Genomic DNA, 8,938 nt, shown 5'->3' with positions numbered 1-8,938 from the left:
TGGCACGACATCCCCAACTTGAATCTCAGTTGCTCCCTCCGTCCCATTGATATAAGATCGTTTTGCAAGCTAAAACAGTACTATCTGATAACATCCTCCAACTCACCTTACTTATCGCTGTCAGTACTTGGTAGCAACTAAGCCCAATACTGATAAGATGATTCTCACTACATTATCAGGTCCCAGCTTACCAGGTGCATCTAGTACTGCGCCAATTAGCTTTTAAAAGATGCCAGAACCATTCACCAATTCCAAAATACCATACTAGAGCTATGCTCTAAAACCTGAGCTATATACACAGAGATGTATCTCACTACATTATGCCCTAACCCTCCTTTTGAGCTCCACAGTAATCGATGGGAATTTCAGCACCAGTAGCGCATAACCATCGGTGAACATGGCCTCCTTGAAATTTTCCTCCACCACAAAGAAGTCAATGCACTTGTTCTTCAACTCCTGACAGTTGTAGGTTTCAGCCCAACCTAAGATAGTTGCAACTGTATCTACAGACACTTTCTCCCATAACTTCTGGGCACAAATAACCTTCAGTCAATCCAATGCATACCGATCGGCCGCAGCGAGTAGATCCTGAAACATCTCAGCAGAGGAGTCCTCAAGCCTGTCTTCTCCAGGCAATTCATCCGTGTAAATGAACCGAAGCATAACTTTGAATGTTGCAGGTGTGATGTCGTGCAGCGTGATGGATGACATTGTAGCCTCAGACATGGAACCGAAGAGCTCTGCTCTAAAGACCGGTGAGCGGGCAGCAAGCACCGCCCGATGAGGATGGAATGTCTCATCACTGACGATGAATAACACATCTGTCCCGTCATTGTTATCTAGCAGGCAGCCAAGATGAGTTCCAATGTCCGAAGGCGGCAGGGGAATAGGACTGTCATCGATGACCATGATGGCACATAGAAATGTGACGTATCTCCCTATTAAGTAGTCTTCCTCCAAAATAGTTCCCTTGATGAACTGATCCCACCCCCAAGAATCGGCGGGGCCTTCATCTCCCATAATCCCAAAGGTTTCAAATGTCCTTTGTATGCCCGACATAGATGGTTTGCCATCCCTACCCAGTATGAAGACCTCCAAGATGGCCCTGACGCATCTGGATTTGCTCAAATGGACGAGGAAGATAGAAACATGCTCGCCCTTGTCGTCCTCGCTCTCCCCATGCGGGAAGCACTCAATCCTCCAAAGGTGTCCCCCGGCGGAGATGACGTCGGAGTAGACGGCCTCGCCTCGAGGAAGCTGCTTGATTTGCTGGTAGTCTACTCTGAACTGGAAGACAGAGGAGCCCGCGATGGTGGTCTGCGCCTCCGGCTGTACCGTCTTAGCCCGCTTGCTCACTGAACAAATTTTAAGCAAACGCAAGGACAAATTACCACAAAAAAGGACACAAAAGGAAGTACTAGCACAAAATTGACGGTTCAGTGGTGCAGAGTACAAGCTAGCGAATCCTTCAGCTCAACAAACTGAAACAAAAGCACAGAAGGGCACTCACTGGCTTGCTAGCTGTCGGAGGTGGCAGCTATGCGATGGTGGTGGCAATCAGTGCTGAGGCACCACCGGCCGCTCCTCAGATCTCCCGTACCTGCACCGGAACCTCCGCTGTACGCCGTGTCTCTGTCTCCTCTGCTCCGCTACTGCCCGGCACCTGCTCTCGTGGCCCGTCACCACTCGCCACTCGCAGCGAAACCCTTGAGCATAGACAGAACTGCTTTGCAGGCTTCCAACAAGGAGGTCCCTCAGCAAGTGATAGGGCGCACTGAGAATATTTCCCTAGCCAAAATGAAATGCAAAAAAAGCCAAAATGAAATGCACGTTAAAGTAGTTTTTCTTTTAAACACAATACAATCACAGACGCTCACATACACGCACATACAATCCCATGCGCCAAAGTAGTTGACTGGAATAAATTGACCAATAGATACAACATGCCAAAATAGTTTCAAATGTGAATACAATACAGAGACCGGGAAACAAAGACGATCAATTCGATTGTGGACAGTTGCAAATTTCGAAATGGGCCGTGAATTCAGCTCGTTATCAATAATAACACTAAGTTTGTCTTTTCTCTAAAGTTGCAGTTTGATTTTGAATGTAAAACTCACGTTCTATTTTATGTAATTCTTATTTTATAGTTTTTCTCACTATTTTATGAGTGATTCGAAATGTGCGAAGTATCAGGAGTACCTCAGAGGTGGGAGACCAATAGGGGGTGTGACGCGCAGGAGCAGTCCTACCGGGCCGACCCATTGGCAGGAGCCGAACCGTATCGAGTAATAATGTAGCATCGGGGCGGCATTGTAGCGGTCTACTGTATCGGATGGTTACTATAGCGTGAGGTTTACTGCAGTTGGCGTTCAAAAATTTGCGAACGCATTTTGAAAAAGGTGAACATTTCTTGAGATCATGTAGAAAACCTGCAATTCATGTGTAATTATTTTGGTATAATCTGCGACTTAACCTTCAAATAACCGTTTTGTTTTCCGAATTGTGATCCATGTCAAATATTTTGTTATTGATGGTTATTGTCAGATACTTATATAGGCTAAGATCTTTTCCACTTATACTAAGAGTTGACTAATGGGACTCCACAATGCATTTAAACCACATGTGGTTGACATCACGGTTAGCTTGCTACATACACGTTGACACACCTGACGGAGTAATTGACCATGGGTACCTCGAAGACGGTGAGACAATAATTCAAGACATCGGGGCTAGCAAAGCCCCTCAGTCCGACTGCCCGGCCGCTCCTGCCGGCTCCTCGTCCGAGTGCTCTGCCCGGCCGGCTGCCGGCTGCAGCCCGACAAGACACCGACGAGATGGCCGTACCCGGCACTGCCGACGAATAGTAGCGGTGACATCATCTACAGTGTAACTGTCCTTGGGCACTGTTTTATAAAGTGCACCAGGGACAAGGAGGCATGCACATCACGTCCACACCATCATGGGCATGGTGCCCCATGCCCACTTGTCCCATGGCCTTACCTAGCTTACATCCTAAGCTACCCCAAGCCTATATAAGCTAGCTAGCAAGCACCCATCCATCCATCCACATACGTATGGGCAGACACATGTTCACGCACACACCCACGGCCAAGTGCCATTCAGCCACTAGAGCACGCATATTCATCCGGCCACACGCATATACAAAGTCAGATGCCTATGGCACTGATCAAAGATACAGCTCCAGGAGCACTCTGTACCAGATATACCAGATATACTCAGACATGCAGGAGTAGGGGTATTATCTCTCCGGAGAGCCCCGAACCTGGGTAAACTAGCGCGTGCTACTCGCATACCCGCTCCCGGTCCTATCAGCAGCAGTCTTACCCTCACACTAAGCCCTTGTGGCATCTGTCGCCTCGCAACCCCCCGTGAGAATACCACGACAGTTGGCGCCCACCGTGGGGTGGTACTACTACTATGCTACCACGCTGCTGCTGGTTTCGCAGTCCGGGCGGGACCATTTTTCGCCTTCACCGCCGCGGCATCGCGCCGTCCCTCCAGTAGCGGTCGGGGGCTCGACATCGACACGCCCCCGGAGTGGCCGCGAGGGGCGGCGCGTCCTCGCCGTCGGCCTCACCATTTTCGCCATCATCACCGCGGCGTCGCCGTCGTCTCTCCGGTAGCGCTCGGGGGCCCAACATCGACACGCCTCCGGAGCGGCCGCGAGGGGCGAAGCATCCTCGCCGTCGGCCTCTTCGTTGTTAGAGTTATAATATAAGTCATGTACCCCTTTGTATTTATCCCGTTGTATAAGGGGTTTCCTGCATATGTTCCACACCTGTACATGTATATATATTGGCCTATGGCCTCATGGGAATACAAGTTGCTTATTCCTAACATGGTATTAGAGCCCTAGGGTTTTTTTTCGCACGCCGCAACTCGTGCTCGATCTCGTCGTGCACGGCCGTTTCCGTTTCCTTCTCTCCGGACGGCCGCCGCTGCTTCCTCTCCTCTTCTGCTCCGGTGGAATCTTACCCATCCGTCCACGCCAGGTCCTGATCCGCCGCCCCGGCCTGAAGCATCCACGCCTGACGGCCTCCTCAGCACGCGCTGGGGCGCTGCTTCTTCTTCTTCTGGACGCCACAGCCGCCGTGTGGTCTGCAAGGTCGGGCAGACTAATCCGGCTGCTCGCTGTTGGCCCGTGACGGCCTGCCTGAACCTGACGTGTGCATGTACAAGTTTCATCCCAATGTGTGCTTGTGCTTGTCCACATACCGCTGCTGCACCATCTTCCTCCCGTGAAGGCCCGTGACGTGGTGCACTAGCCTCCTCCACTTGATTCTGCTCCGCCGCCGCCTACTGATTCCGATCTGACGATTGGAAGCTCTCTCGTCAGATTCTGTTGAAAAAAAAATGTCTGCTACATCGGGCTATGTTGCTGTCCCTCGCTGTCCGGTGATCTTTGATGGTACTAATTACACCGAGTTCACTGGCTTTATGCGCATTCACATGCGTGGCATCCGTCTCTGGGGTGTTCTTTCTGGCGAGGTCTGCTGTCCGTCACGTCCGGTTCCTCCGGTTGCCCCTACTCCGCCGACTCCACTGGTTCTTCCTACGGATGCTAATCAGGCCGCCAAGGATGCGGCTAAGCTTGCTGATGAGGCTGCTGATCGTGCTTATGATGAGAGGGTTTTGGCTTATGAGGAGGCTCTTCAGACATATCATGGTGCTCTGTCTGTTTACACCCAGTGGCTTGATGATGATGCTCGTGCTGCAGCTGTCCTCACTGCTAGTGTTCTGCCCCAGTTTGCTTCTGAGTTTCTGGGTCTTCCTACTGTCTTTCAGATGTGGACCTGTCTTCGTCAGCGCTATGAGCCCTCTGGTGATGCCTTATACCTTTCTGTGGTTCGTCAGGAGCATGCTCTTCAGCAGGGTGACTCTACTGTTGATGACTTCTATGCACAGAGTTCTGCTATCTGGCGCCAGCTTGATTCTCTCCGCAGTGCTGGTTGTCGTACTTGGCCCTGTTGCCAGGCTATCCAGGCCAATTTGGAGTTTCATCGCGTCTACGAGTTCCTGTCTCGGCTCCGTAAGGAGTTTGAGCCCCGGCGTGCTCAGTTGTTTGCTCGTGGCCGTATTTCTCTCATGGAGGCGCTTTCAGAGATTCGTGCTGAGGAGACTCGCTTACGTGGTGTTGGTTTGCTGGAGGTTCCCTCTGTGCTCGCTACTCCGGCTTCTTCCACTCCACCTACTGCACCGACCCCTTCTCGCTCGAGTGCTCCGCCGCTCTTGCCCACTCCTTCTGGAGGCTCAGGTCGCCCCCATCCACACTGTGACTACTGCAACAATGATGGTCATGTTGAGTCCCAGTGCTACACAAAGCGGAAACACCTGCGCAAGGCGCGATCATCATCCTCAGGGACTTCGTCATCTCCCTCGACAGCTTCAGCCATTGCTTTGACTGAGCAGGATATTCTGAGACTTAAGCGTCTGCTCGCGGCTTCAGGTTCTTCCTCGACGGGTACTGCTGGTTCTGTGACTGATGCTTTCCGCACTGAGCAACGGCCCTCTACACAGTCAGGTACATCCCCATGGGTTCTGGACTCTGGAGCTTCTTTTCATATGTCTTCTCATTCTTCCACTTTGTCCTCTCTTCGATCGCTAGATTCTCCTGTTCATGTCTTCACTGCTGATGGTACTCCACTTTCTATTGCTAGTAGAGGCAGTCTTTCCAGTCCTTCTTATTCTGTTCCTGATGTTGCTCATGTTCCTCGCCTTACCATGAATCTGTTTTCTGCTGGTCAACTTACTGATTCTGGTTGTCGTGTCATCCTTGACGTCGACTCTTGTTCTGTCCAGGACCGTCGCACGCACACTCTGGTTGGGGCTGGCCCTCGCCGCCGTGATTCTCAGGGTCTTTGGGAGTTGGACTGGCTTCATGTTCCTTCCGCTGCCACCACCATCGCCAGTTCCTCCGCTTCTGTCGCCTCTGTTACTGGTTCCTTCAAGCAGTGGCATCATCGACTTGGTCATCTATGTGGTTCTCGGTTGTCGTCTTTAGTTCGTCGCGGTCTTCTGGGGTTTGTCTCAGGAGATGTCTCTTTAGAGTGTCAGGGTTGTCGTCTTGGCAAGCAGATTCAGTTACCATATTCACATAGTGAGTCAGTGTCTAAGCGTCCTTTCGATTTAGTTCATTCTGATGTATGGGGTCCGGCTCCTTTCGCTTCGAAAGGTGGTCATAAATACTATATTATTTTCATAGATGATTTCTCTCGTTACACATGGCTTTATTTCATGACTTCTCGTAGTGAGGTGTTGTCTATTTATAAGCGTTTTGCTGCCATGGTTCATACTCAGTTCTCTTCACCCATTCGTGTTTTTCGTGCTGACTCCGCTGGCGAGTATATCTCTAAGATGTTGGGTGGTGTTCTTGCTGAGCAAGGCACTCTCTCTCAATTCTCTTGTCCTGGTGCTCATGCTCAGAATGGTGTGGCTGAGCGAAAGCATCGACATCTTCTTGAGACGGCTCGTGCATTGATGATTGCTGCCTCTCTCCCGCCTCATTTTTGGGCTGAGGCCGTCTCCACCTCCACCTATCTGATCAATATACAGCCTTCCGCTGCTCTACAGGGTGGTGTTCCTTTCGAGCGTCTTTTTGATCGTTCTCCCGATTATTCGATGCTTCGCTTGTTTGGTTGTGTTTGCTATGTTCTTCTTGCCCCTCGCGAACGCACCAAACTGACCGCTCAGTCTGTTGAGTGTGTCTTCTTAGGCTACAGTGATGAGCATAAGGGCTATCGTTGTTGGGATCCTATCGGTCATCGGATGCGTATCTCTCGAGACGTGACTTTTGATGAGTCTCTTCCCTTCTACCCACGCCCATCTTCCTCGATTTTTTCAGTGGAGGATATCTCTTTCCTCACTTTTCCTGACTCACCTATCACCCCCGTCGCGCCTGTGCCTATTCGTTCCACTCCCTCTGCTTCTCCACCTCTAGTCGATTTGCAGCCACCATCTTCTCCGGTCTCCTCGCCTAGCAGGTCACCGGATTCTACACCTTCATCTCCGGTGACTTCTTCGTCGCCACCCCCCGATTCTACCTTGGCGATTCCTCCTTCTATTGTACCCTCTTTTCCTCAGCATTACACTCGTCGTTCACGACCTGTGGATCTACAGACACTTTCTCCCATAACTTCTGGGCACAAATAACCTTCAGTCGATCCAATCCATACCGGTTAGCAGCAGCGAGCAGATCCTGAAACATCTCAACGGATGAGTCTGTGGGCTCGTCTTCTCCGGGCAATTCATCCGTGTATATGAAGCGAAGCATAACTTTGAACGTTGCAGGTGTGATGTCGTGCAGCGTGATGGATGACATTATAGCCTCTGACATGGAACCAAAGAGCTCTACCCTAAACACCGGCGAGCGGGCAGCAAGCACCGCTCGGTGTGCACGGAATGTCTCATCGTCGACGACGAATGACACGTCTGTCCTGTCAGCATGACCTAGCAGACGGCCAAGATGGGTTCCGATGTCTGGAGGCGGGACGACAATGGGCACTAGTAGAAAAAGGGGCTTTCGTTCGGGCCTGGCCAGCCCATTAGTCCCGGTTCTGCCATGAACCGGGACCAATGGAGGCATTTGTCCCGGTTCGAGAGCCTAGGGGGCCGGCCGGGGCCTCGTGGGCATTGGTCCCGGTTCGTCTGGGCCCATTTGTCCCGGTTCTTGGCACGAAACGGGACCAATGGGCCTCGCTTCTGGCCCACAACCATTGGTCCCGATTCGTGGCAGGAACCGGGACAGAAGGAAGGCCTTTAGTCCTGGTTCCATCCACGAACTGGGACAAATGAGTTGCCTATATATATACCCCATCGCCGGCGAGCAGAGCACTCCATAATGCTCTGTTTTTTGCTGGCCGGCGAGGGGGAGGGCATTGGGTGCTCTAGCTCACCTCCTATGCACATGAGGTGTTCGATGAAATGCCCGAGCCACACTAGTTAAGCTTTGTGGGTGAAATGATGATACCATGCCAACTTTCAACCTTTTCAGAGTTTATTTGTAGTGCTTTTCAATTTCAGGGTCTTATAGCTCAAAATAATCAGTAAATACATGGAAAATAACAAATGAAGTCGGAAAGGGTTGAAAATTGATGACGTGACTTTGAATGGTGCATTTTGAACACAGAAAAACTATGGAGTTCAAATAAGTTCTAAAAATGAAATCCCTTTGTAACAAACGAGTTTCCGTATGAAACCCTGATACTTCGAAAGAGATTATCCGTTTTGTACACAAAGTAGATCCAGCTTTTGCCATAACCCTCTCTACTTTCTTGCACATGCTATGTGGGTGAAATAATGATACCATGCCAACTTTCAACCTTTTCAGAGTTCATTTGTAGTGCTTTTCAATTTCAGAAACTTTAGTAGCAAAAAGAATTATCATAAAATAAAATAAATAAGTAATTAGAAACAAAATAAAATAAAATAAATAAGTATTTTGTTGTAAGTAGAAACAAAACAAAACAAAATAAATAAAGCAAAAATGAAAAAAAAACTAGGAAAAAAATTTGCCACCTACTGGGCCACCACGGCCTGAGTACGACTAGAAACCCATCCATGGGCCAGGATTCAGGCCCGCAGCAGGGCCAGCAGGCCCATCAGTCATAGCAGTAACAAGTAGGCCCGTAAGCCTGCGATGGAGAGGAGGTTGAGAGGGGTGCGGCAGTGGGGCTTATAAACCACTGCGCCCCTCTCAACTAGCGAGGTGGGACTAAACTCTCACCAGCACGCCGCTCTGCAAGGGCATTTAGTCCCGGTTGGTGCCACCAACCGGGACTAAAGGGGTGTATTAAAACCGGTTCTTGGTAACAACCGAGACAAATGCCGCCTCTTTAGTCCCGGTTGGTGCCACCAACCGGGACCAAAGGCCTCTGCTTCCCGCCCTTTGGGCTGCTGAAAAGAGACCTTTGGTCCC

General features: G+C 50.4%; 1 pseudogene; it reads right to left on the bottom strand.

Moving 5' to 3' along the window:
* Window positions 1-248: 248 nt before the first annotated feature.
* The window catches only part of LOC123158013 (uncharacterized), a 28,276-nt pseudogene continuing 19,586 nt past the window's right edge, over window positions 249-8,938 (bottom strand).

Source organism: Triticum aestivum, chromosome 1D, assembly GCF_018294505.1.
Source record: "Triticum aestivum cultivar Chinese Spring chromosome 1D, IWGSC CS RefSeq v2.1, whole genome shotgun sequence".
NCBI classification, from domain to species: Eukaryota; Viridiplantae; Streptophyta; class Magnoliopsida; order Poales; family Poaceae; genus Triticum; species Triticum aestivum.
This window is presented reverse-complemented; position numbering and strand designations above follow the sequence as displayed.